This window comes from Grammomys surdaster, unplaced genomic scaffold (genome assembly GCF_004785775.1).
Source record: "Grammomys surdaster isolate TR1022 unplaced genomic scaffold, NIH_TR_1.0 126113, whole genome shotgun sequence".
NCBI lineage: Eukaryota > Metazoa > Chordata > Mammalia > Rodentia > Muridae > Grammomys > Grammomys surdaster.
Genome location: NW_021620921.1, coordinates 32,532 through 41,685, shown reverse-complemented (window position 1 = coordinate 41,685; position 9,154 = coordinate 32,532).

Sequence of the window (9,154 nt, the reverse complement as noted above, 5' to 3'; positions counted from 1 at the left end):
AGGGACATGGGGGAAGGATTGTGGGTGGGGGTGACCAGGAGGGGGGCAGTGAGCAGCATGTAAAGTGAAGAAGTTCAAAACAACAAAACAGAAGAGACCAAGCATTGGCATACAGCACAAAATGTGCACAAAGAAATAATATTGAGTGGTAGAGTAATTACATGGCTCCCAGAGACTATTTCTGGAAATAGGTTGCAACTTTCAGCCTCCACTTGTGGCCATCACAAGTGAGCTCTGCTGGGAGACTCTGAACTCAAGTGATGAGTAGTACTGGACTTGGCAACCTGAAAACGACCAGGCTGTGGTTTTCAGTTTCTTTGTCATATCAGAGTGTGCCCATGACCCTAAGGACATCTTTTTAAAAGTTGGTAGGAGAAAGTTACTTGAAAGTTAAGAATTGCCGGGCAGTGGTGGCACACACCTTTAATCCCAGTACTTGGGAGGCAGAGGCAAGTGGATTTCTGAGTTTGAGGCCAGCCTGGTCTACAGAGTGAGTTTCAGGACAGCCAGGGCTACACAGAGAAACCCTGTCTTCAAAAAACAAAACAAAAACAAAACAAAGTTAAGAATTGTTGGAAGAAAACAGATCTTTATCCTTTATCTCTGTGCCATGTATCTGGTGTGTTAGTTAGAAATAAATGTGTAGTGTTTAGTCTTCCCAACTGTGATCTGTTCTCATTATATTTGTAACAGCTCAGTATTGGTAATTCATTTTATGAATACAGGGAATCTTTCTGAGAGATGTGAGTAGCCCTTTACCAGCACGTTCATACAGAAGAGGAGCCTGCCTTGATTCCCAGGTTAATTGTAGGAAAATCAAATGTGAATTTGATCACAAATGAATCATTTCTCCACAATGAATCATTTTGGGGAGTGCTTTTTATTATGTGAGTGTATCTCATTGAAGAAAAAGTAGATGTCAAATATTTTTATGGTATTTTCAGTTTTATACAAAATTGTGATATATAGAGACTCATCAACTCCTGTATTATACATATGGATATAGGTGATGTTAGACATTACCTTAACTCCTGTATTATACATATGGATATAGGTGAGGTTAGACATTACCTTAAGAACAAATACTTGAGTATTCACTAGACATAAAACCCACGGGGTGATAACCTGTGAGTGCTTGTGATGCAGATTCTTTTTTTAGGTTGAAACTCCAAGATCAGGTCGTTTCATCATTTTAGCTTCTTCTGTGGGCCTGCTTGGCTGTTTTACAGCATAGTAGAGGGTCAGAAGGGGATCAAGCTAAGTACAGAGAGACACGAATGTGCTCTGGCACTGCATTAAAAATAATATAAAATTTTGGGAGTAACCACAAGATTAGCAGTAATCTCTTATGGCATTTTCTCTAGATCTGGGTACAACCTCATTTTCCTCATCATGATATAGTAGGGATTCACTCGCATTTCAACGTTTACTACACAATTGGCCAAGTTTTACTTAGCATATGAACCTTTTGAAAGGAATTTTCACATTAAACACATGATATACTCCACAGACACAAAGAAGCAAGACAAGAAGGAAGGCCCAAGCACAGATGTTTGAATCTCACTTAGAAGTGGGGACAAATAGTCATGAGAGTCAGAGAAAGGGGGAACTGGCTGAGAGGGGAAGGGAATGAGGGCGGGGGTCATGATCAGGTATGGGGAGAGACAAGAGAGGGATCCAAGAGAATGAGATGGGGGTGGGAGACATCTTTAGAACATGTCAGAGACTGGGGTGGGGGAGACTCCCAGGAGTCAATGTGGGTAAACTTAGCTGAGATAGATAGCACTGGGGTCATATAGGAGGGGGCCTGAAGAGGCCACTTCCAATAATTAAATAGAACCTTCAGTGGAGGATAAGGACACCAACCCACCCACAGACTTTTGACCCAAAATTTGTCCTGTCTAAAATAAATGGACAAAGATGGAGCAAAGACTGAAGACATGGTCTCCCAATAACCAGCCCAATGTGAGGCTCACCCCACGGGCAAGCACCAATCCCTGACACTACTAGTTATACTCTGTGATGCAGACAGGAGTCTAGTGTAACTGTCCTCTGAGAGGCTTCACCCAGTAGTTGAAACAGATGTAGAGACACAGAGCCAAACATTGGACAGAGCTTGGGGACTCTTAATGAAGAGTTAGAGGGAAGGATGGAAGGCCCTGACTGGGATAACTCCACAGGAAAATCAAGAATCATCTAACCTGGACCTTTGAGGGTCTCTCAGAAACTGAGCCACCAAGAGCATGTACAGTCTAGATGGAGGCCCCCTGCACATATGTAGCGGATGTGCAGCTTAGTCTCCATGTGGGTCCCCCAACAACTGGAGCTGGGGCTGTCCCTAAAGCTGTAGCCTGTCTGTGGAGTCTATTTTCCAACTGGGCTGCCTTTCTGGGTCTCAGAGGGAGAGGGTATGCCTAGCCATGCAGAGACTTGTTGGTCCATGTTAGGGGATACGCAGGAGGACCCTACTCTCACAGAAGAGAAGGGGAGGGGCATGGGTAGAGAGACTGAGGGGAGGATCAGGAGTTGGGGCAGTTGTTGGGATGTAAAGTGAATAAACTCAGGGAAAAAAAAATACTTGCAGGCAAATAAAACGAACTATAAAGTTAGACTGAATGAGGTAACCCAGACACAGAAAGGCATAGATAGCATAGTTTCACTTGTATGTGGATTTTAACTGTTAACTTATAAGTGGTTATAAACTGTTTATTAAACATGAACTATAATCCGTATAACCTCAGCAGTTGCATGTAGAGTAAGGGGACAGATACTTAGACCTTTCATGGAAAGGGAAATTATAATAGGTAGTTGTAGATGAATGCATGACAGGGCTTGAATGAGAAGACCAAGTAGGGAAGGGACAGGGGAACAAGGAGAACAGTGAAAATATGGGGAGAGACAGCTAAAATGAAGGGCTATTTGAGTCATAGCATGGGAACCTAATATAGTAAAAGCTGCCTTCTGTATATACATAGATGAAGGTCACCTAAATGAATGGGCTCCTAAATAATGGGGGAGACAGCCTCAACTGGACTTCTCTTGTCACCAACTGAAGCTTCCAGCACTGAGAACGGCTTACTTCTAATTGAGTTGTTGGCCAAAGGGGTTCTATGAGAACCCCTAAACAACTCAGAATAGTGCCAAGACTGTACATTTCCTTCTTTCTCCTGCTCTTATCAAAACTAAATCCAGTGTCCAGAGGCCAATATCTGATTCTATATAATATAAAGACAAAGGAGTACTACATGATCAAGGAGCTTAGCAGGCTGAATTATGGGTACTCACTCAGTTGTGGGTGTCATCTGTGGACCCACCACACCTAGGTAAAGAAGGCAACACATCTAGAGAAAAAAAAAAAAAAGACCTGGTCTTCAAAAATCCATCTAGACCTTCCTCTCTGTGAAGCCATCTAGAAATGACAGGGGCCAGCTGTTTGAATTCACAATTAAATCTCTTCCAAGTAATGAACCAGAGTTGTACATTTCAATGAAAGTCCTCTCTCTCTCTCTCTGTCTCTCTGTCTCTCTCTCTCTCTCTCTCTCCCCTCCCCCCACCCCCTTTGGAGATAGGGTTTCTCTATGTAGCCCTGGCTGATCTTCAATTCAATTTGTAGACCAGGCTGTACTAGAACTCACCTGCCTCTGTCTCCCAAGTTCTCTAAAACTGCTTTATTTTCATTACATGGTTGTCACTATGTGCATTTAAGACCTGGAGGGGGCGTTGTTTCACTTAAGATATCGGTAATAAAAACAAATATTGGCTGAGCATTGTGGTACACACCTTTAATCCCCGGTTGTTGGAGGCAGAAGCAAGTGGATGTGTTAACTTAAGCTCAGTTTATATATCTGATTCCAGGATAGCAGGAGATACATTAGAGAGCCTGTCTCCAGAAACAAACAAACAAACAAACAAACAACAAAAAACCCCCAAAACCAAAACCACAACAAATAAATACCATATAAAACCACTTAAAGATAAATAAAACCAAACATTTACACACACTTTTATAAAAGTAATATAATTCTTCCTAGGTTTTGTGTTTCATACTTAAATAATCCAGTGGCATTTAATGTGAAAATTCCCTCCAAAAGCTCATGTGCTAAGCAAAGCTTGGCCCATTGTGTACTAGTGTTCATTTAAACATTTTTTTCCCCAAACACAAATATACATTCTCTGCACATCATGGAACTTGCTCTAAAATTGACCACATTCTTGGACACAAAGCCAGTCTCAACAAATACAAGAAAATTGAAATAACTCAGTGTATCCAATGAGACCACAACAGAATAAAGCTTGATATCAACAACAAAAGAAACAACAGGAAGCTCACAAACACATGGAAACTGTACAACTTACTACTGCATGAAAACAGAAGTAAAGAAATTAAAGACCCTCGGAGTTGGGCGGTGGTGGTGCACACCTTTAATCCCCGCACTTGGGAGGCAGAGACAGGCAGATTTCTGAGTTTGAGGCCAGCCTGGTCTACAGAATGATTTCCAGGACAGCAAAGGCTCCACAGAGAAACCCTGTCTCGAAAAACCAAAAAAAAAAAAAAAAAAAAAGAAAGAAAGAAAAAAGAAAGAAAAAAAAAGAAATTAAAGACCCTCTAGAATTTACTAGAAATGAATATACATCATACCCAAAATTAATGGGACACGATAAAGGGGAAATTCTTAAGGGCAAGCTCATAGCACCAAGTGCCTATAAAAAACTAGAGAGAAGCTAGGTGGTGGAGTCTCACACCTTTAATCCCATCACTTGGGAGGCAGGTGGGTCTCAAGGCAAGCCTGGTCTGCAGATCCAATTCCAGGACAGCCAAGACTACACAGAGAAATCCTGTCTCCAAAAAACAAACAAACAACAACAACAACAAAACAGAACTAAAGAAATCTTAGACTAGCAACTTAACAGCACAACTAAAAGCTCTAGAACAAAAAGAAGAAATCACACTAAAAAGTAGTACATAGCAAGAAATAATCAAACTGAGGACTGAAATCAATAAAATAGAAGCAAAGGGAACAATTTGTTAGTTCTTTGAGAAAATCAGTGAAATTACGAACCCTTATTCAAATCAACTAACAGATAATACCTGGATTGACAAAATCAAAATGAACGGGGATGCTGGGGAAATCTTTAGGAAGTGCTAGAGACCTAGGATGGGGAAGGCTCCTGGGAGTCAATGCAGCTGACCTTAGCCTAGATGTTTATCAGTGGGGTCATTAAACTAGAAGAGGCCACCTCCTGTAGCCAGGAAGGATACCTAGTGAAGGAATGACAACTCCACGACCCCTCCCACGTATACACATACAACCCCCCCTCCCAGGTCCTTCTATCCTTCCCCTAACTTTTCTTTGTTTTTTTCCAAGAAACCCCAACCTCACATCCCATCCAATCTCTCTCTCACCTTCTTGCTTTCCTTCCTAAATTATGTATTTAAACCAGTGAGTCCAATCAGTGTAGTGCCCATATATGGATGTGGGTTGACCTACTGGGACAAAAAGAGGATCCTGCTTCAAGATCAATCTTAAATGGGGCTTTCTGGGCTTCAGTCACTTATTAATCTTTTGTTCTCTCCCCTCCCTGGTTCTGACAACCACAGGACTGGACTTTCTTCTAGGCCTGGTAATCACGCCTGTGGTGCTCTGGACCTAGATACAAGAGTGCTCACTTCTGGGACTCCAACTCTACCCTCATGACATCACTTGGGGTGTATTTGGTGTTAGTAACAGAAAATGTAACTAATGGTGGCTTTATCTTAAGGATATCCCTCATTTACTTGATTAATAAGACCAGAAGGGATGTAGTGGTTGTCACGTTTGTGTCCTTCAAAAAGATATAATTAAGCTGGGCATGATGACACACAGCTAAAATCCCAGCTCCAAAGAGACAAAAGCATGTTGATGTCTGTGAGTTTCAGGCCAACCAGGTCTACATACCAGGTGAGTTCTAGGCCAGCCAAGGCTAAATGATGTGACCCTATCTCAAACAAACAAACAAACAAACAAACACAAAAAGCAAAGCAAACAAAGAAAACAAAAAGCCATATTCTTAGTGTGTTAGTTAGGGTTTCCATTGCTGTGAAGAGACACCATGGCTAAGGCAACATTTTAGGTACAACATATATTTGGGGGTGGCTTATAGGTTCAGAGGTTCAGTCCATTATTACCAATCAGGGCAGCATCCAGGCAGGCATGTTGCTGGAGGAGCTGAGAGTTCTACATCTTCAAAGGAAGCCAGGAGCAGACTGACTCTCATGTGGCTAGGAGGAGGGTCTCAAAGCTCACCCCCACAGGGACACACTTCCTCCAACAAGGCCACGTGTACTGCAATAAGACAACAGATCCCAATTGTGCTACCCCCCTCCCCTGGGTTAGGTATATTCAAACCACCACATTCAACTCCCTGGCCCCCACAGGCCTGTTCAAACACATGAGTCTATGGGGTCCACACCAAGCCATAGCATAATGAAGAATACATTTAATCCAACTTCAAAAGTCCCCACAATCTGTAACAGTCTCGACAATGTTAAAAATCCAAACTTCAAGGTCTCTTCTGAGCTCCATGCAGTCTCTTAATTGTAATCCTGTATAAAATTAAAAATACTGGGCCAAAGTAACACAGAAAGCCAGCTGGGCAAATGCCAAACTCCACGTCTCCGTGTCTAATATCAAAGTACTCTTCACGTCTCCAACTGCTTTCATCTCTGTTGACTGCTGTTGGTAGTTCTAACATTCAGCAGCAACAAACTTCATTCTCTCAACCTGGTTTCACTCTGTGTTAGCAGCTTTCCTCGGCAGGTACCCCAAGGCTCTGACATCTCTTACATCTTGGAGTATTCAAGGCAACGTCAAAGCTTCTTGTTCCAATGTCTGAGATCCACACATGATCTTCTGGGCTACTCCAAAGGGTTTGGGTCACTTCTCCAGCTCTACCCTCTGTAGCACTCCAGGCTCTGGTTGACTCCACTCCACTGCTGCTGTTGTTCTTGGTGTTACTATTAACATCCCATGTTACTGGTAAAAGGCCCCTGGGGAGGGGAGACCCCCACTCAAGCCACGAGAGACCATGGCCACCCAAAAGACTCATGAGACACCGATCTTGATGTAACCAGCAAGAGGTATATTTCAATCAGTGTGCTGAGCCTGAGACCCCATAACCCACACGGGCAGAGGAGCTCAACCCCCAGCTCAGGGAGAGTAGGGTATTTAAAGGAAAAAACCTCAAACTAGGGGGAGTGGGGAGGGGTAACTGTGGAAAGTGCCAGGGTTCAGGGAACAATCATGGGGAAAGTGCCAGGCCATTACTCAGCATATGACAGGGTTCGAGGAACAATCATGGGGAAGTATAGGTTTTTTTCTCAAGAACTCAATCTTATTCAACCATATCATCTACCTTTGTGATTAGCCAAGTTCTTGTTCTTGGAGCACAAAGCCTTAGAACTAGCCGACCTGCTCTCCTGGCTCTTTTTACTGTTAGTCTGCTAGAAGTGAAAATTCTATTAACCCTTCACTGGCATCTCCAAGACCCTGGGGTCTTCCACTGCAACTAGGCTTCCTCAATAGCCTCTCATAGGCTTCTTTCATGGTGTCCATAACCTCTTTAGTCCTGGCCCATCAACTGCAACTGAGGCTGCACCTTCACCAATTGCCTTCCATGGCCTGTCACAGTGCCAAGCCTCAACTGCTTTCCATGACCCCTCCATACCTTCAAATTCTGCAATACCTGAGTGACTCTTACACATACCAAGTCCAACTGCAGCATGAGGTTCAGCCTTGGCTATCTTTGGAACACAACTTCTTTGTGCTCTCAGAAAACACTTCTCAGAAGATTTTACCTCAGTGGTGCTGGTCTCTTCTTTATCACCGCTAATTTCTTAGCTCCAGCTAACCAGCATCAATTGTCCCAGTAGTCCCTTCTATCTCTGACTCTAAAGCCAAAGCCACGTGGCCAAAGCTGCCAAGTTCTGCTGCTTGCTGGGGCTGGAACATGTCCCCTGTGTTCTATTACATTATCACTAGTTTTCTGTTTTCCAACTCCTTCACTGCCTAAGCCTGGCTGTCCTGGAACTTGTTCTGTAGAGTGACCTTGAACTCATAGATTTGCATGGCTCTGTCTTCTTCATGTGGGGATTAAAGGCATGTATTGCCATACCTGGACCTAAACTTAGCTGGAAGGGATCTTGCCCCAAGATCACTACTCTCTTAATTCAGTGTAATAGCCTTGGGCTCAGGGTCAAGCTCCATTTTCACTTGAATAGTATGTTTTATATTTTTCCTTCTTAAACTTGCTATGCTTGTTCAAAACCTCTTCATGAGAGCATTAACCAGAGAACAAAGTCTTTGCTGGGCATTTCTTTTTTTTTTTCAAGCTTTATTTATTTATTTTATTTATGAGTACACTGTCGCTGTCTTTGGACACACCAGAATAGGGCATCCAATCTCATTACACATGGTTGTGAGCCACATGTGGTTGCTGGGATTTGAACTCAGGACCTCTGGAAGAGCAGTCAGTGTTCTTAACCACTGAGCCATCTCTCCAGCCCTGCTGGGCATTTCTGAGACTTCTTTTGTTAATGCAATTAATCTGAGTCTCTTTAAGTTACTCTTAGGCAGACACTTAAGACTAGGGCAAAAGGCAGCCACATTTCTTCACCAAATATCACAAGAACAACCTCTAGGCCACATACTAACATTCTTCTCCCCAGTTCAAATCACCCTCAGCACTAATGTCTTCCATATTCTACTAGAATAGTCCACTAAGCCCAACTTAAATCACTTCACTGCTTTCAACATTCCTCCAAACAAAAACATGATAAGCCCTATCACAGTAATACCTCACTCCCTGGTACCAACTTCTGTATAAGACAGGGTTCTGTAAAGTCAGAGAAATGATGGAATGTCTCTACCTATTAAGGGAATTGGTTGTCTGCAGTCCATCTAACCCAACAATGGGCAGCTGTGAATGGAAAGTCCCAGTTCATGAGAAAAATTTATTTTCAATGATAAAAATAGAAGTGCCAAGTCAGGTGGATTTCTGAGTTTGAGGCCAGTCTGGTCTACAGAGTGAGTTCCAGGACAGCCAGGGCTACACAGAGAAACCCTGTCTCGAAACAAAACAAAACAAAACAAAACAAAACAAAACAAAACAAAACAAA